The sequence below is a fragment of the Penaeus chinensis genome, chromosome 22, assembly GCF_019202785.1.
Source record: "Penaeus chinensis breed Huanghai No. 1 chromosome 22, ASM1920278v2, whole genome shotgun sequence".
NCBI classification, from domain to species: Eukaryota; Metazoa; Arthropoda; class Malacostraca; order Decapoda; family Penaeidae; genus Penaeus; species Penaeus chinensis.
Window position 1 is genome coordinate 16,635,992 of NC_061840.1, and position 2,500 is coordinate 16,638,491.

Consider the following 2,500-nt stretch of genomic DNA (forward strand, 5'->3'; position numbering starts at 1 on the left):
CTTGGTATTGTTTAAATTGTAATTGGTTTTTTAATTTTTAAAATTTTATCATTTTTCGTGGCTGTTTACGGCACCAAAAGTGTATCTATACAAAACCCAGTTTACCCCCAAATACAGGGAGTCTTTAGCGGGCAGTGTTTTGTTATTGCCCTCTTTTTTACCCCGAGAACAACGGATACCATACCTACAGTAAAAAGTTAAGTCTAGGAGCCCATATTTTTTTTTTTACAGGAGCTGGAAGTTGAATTTTCTATTCTTATAAGAAACAAAGTTTCATTTAGTGTGGCCCTTTCTATTTTCTTTCATTGGGTTTTTTTTTTTAATTTATAATTTTTTTCCTTTCCCCCCGGACTTTGGCTTTTTTTCTTTGCTTCTTTATTTTTCCCTGCTTTTGCTTTTGCCCTTTGCCCCTTTTTTTTTTACTTTCCCTTTGAGATTCAAAACCCCTTTTTTTCCCCCCCTTTGGCGCTGTGCTTTTTGAAACTTTTTTTTAATTTTAGGGGAAAAGGCCCCCTTTTGGCCCTTAAGGACCATCTACGAAATCTTTTTTTTAGCAGATAAGTATGCCTTTTCATGGGACTTTTAAATTTTTAAAAATTTGCTTTTTTTTGGGCCCTGCAGTTTTTAAATTTTAAATTAGGGACTTTTTTTAAAATTTTTTTTTGCTTTTACTGGGGTTTTTTTAATTCATTTTCAAAATTTTTTTATTTTGGTTTAATATGAATGAAATTAAGGAGATACACACTGGAACTTGCCCCCAAATAGTTTCTCAATGCCCCCCCCCCCCCCCCCCCCCCCCCCCCCCCGGAAAAAACCCCCCCCCCCCCCCCCGCTACCACCCTCAAGGGGATTTTGTACATGAGGGGACATTTCTTTAGGGAGGGGCTTGTATCCCTTGCTTTTTGGGACAAAGGGGAAAAGGGGGGTTTTAATTTGTGCCCGGGGCCCGGGCCAAGATTTCACTTAGTGATAAACCACCTATTAATAATTTTAATTTTTAATAATAAAAAAAAATAATTAAAAAAATAATAAATTTTATTTTTTGTTAAATTAAATTTTTAAATTTTTAAATTTTTTTTTATTATAATTATATTATTAAATTTGTTATTTTTTTTTAAACATTATCACCATGATAATTTGCAAAAAACAACAAAAAAACAAATTTACGATCCCAAATTTTCCCCCACCCAAACCCTTTAAAAAAAAAAAATTTTACCCCCAACCCGGGCCCCCCTTCTCCCCCCCCCCCCCCCCCCCAAACCCACCTGACTCCCCCCTCCTTTCCCCCCCTCTCCCCCCCAAAAAAATTTAAAAGATTTACAAAAACAAATAAAATAAAATAAAAAAGAAAATTTCTCAAAAACTCATACAAAAAAAAAAATTAAAATTAAAATAAAAAAAAAAATCTCAAAAAACATACAAAAAATCAAATAAGAAAAAAACAAAGAAAATCTCTCACTAAACTTATACAAAAAAAAAAACAAAAATTAAAAAGGGAAAAAAAAAAATCTTTAAAAAAAATTACCATCCCTTTAATATATAAAATACAAAAAAAAAAAACAAGAAAAAAGAACATCTCAAAAACTAAAAAATCAATAAGAAAATCTCCAAAAACCTTACCATCCATAATAAATAAAATACAAAAAAATCCAATCAAAATCAAAAAAGCAAATCTCTCCAAAACCTTACCACCCCTAATAAATAAAATACAAAAAAGGTAAAAAAAGCCGCCGGGGGAATTTTACCTCGCGGCAAAAAGGGGGTTCGTTTTGGTCTGGGGGCACATCTTGGGCGAGTGGCCCTGGGGTCCTTGCGGTGGGCCCGGGGAGGTATGTTCTCCCCGGTTTTTTTTTGGGCTCCCCCTTAACCCAAAAGGCCCGGGGGGTGTAGGGGGGGGTTATTTTTGGGGGGGGGTTTGGGGGGAGGTTGAGGAGGGGGGGGGGTTGGTGGGGGGGATGGTGGAAGAAAGGGTTTATTCCCGGCTTTTGGGTTTTAGGAAAGGGGGGGGGGAGAAAAAGGGGGGGTTTAGGGGGGGGGTTTGGGGGGGGGTGGGGGGGGGTGAAAAAAGAGGGGGGGGAGGAAAGGGTGAGGGGGAAGGTGATGGGGGGGGTGAGAAAAGGGGGGGAGTGGGGGGGATTGGGGGAAGAGGGAGTTTATAGGGGGGTTTATGGGGATGAAGGGGGGGTGAGGGGGGGGGGAGGGGGGGTGTGGGGGATTAAAGGGGGGGTGAGGGGGATGAGGGGGAAAAGGGGTATGAGTGGGGGGGGGTGGATGGTGATAGGGGGGTAATGGGGAGGGGGAGGATGGTGATTTTATGGTGTTCAAGCGAGAGGGTGGTGATTGGGTTGGGGGGTATGGTGATTCATGGGATTTGTGGGGATGTTGTCATGGGGGGGGGGGGTGCGGGAAAGGATGGTTTAGGGAGGATTTGGATGGTGAGGGAGATGAATTTTTTTGAAAGGGTTTGGGGGAAAGGTGAGTGATGGGTGTTTGAAGGTGA

At 40.6% G+C, this 2,500-nt stretch overlaps 1 protein-coding gene across 1 annotated transcript in view; it reads right to left on the minus strand.

The window, feature by feature from the left end:
• LOC125036960 (calcitonin receptor-like) overlaps positions 1-2,500 on the minus strand; it is a 33,903-nt gene that overhangs the window by 9,570 nt on the left and 21,833 nt on the right. The window lies entirely within an intron of this gene.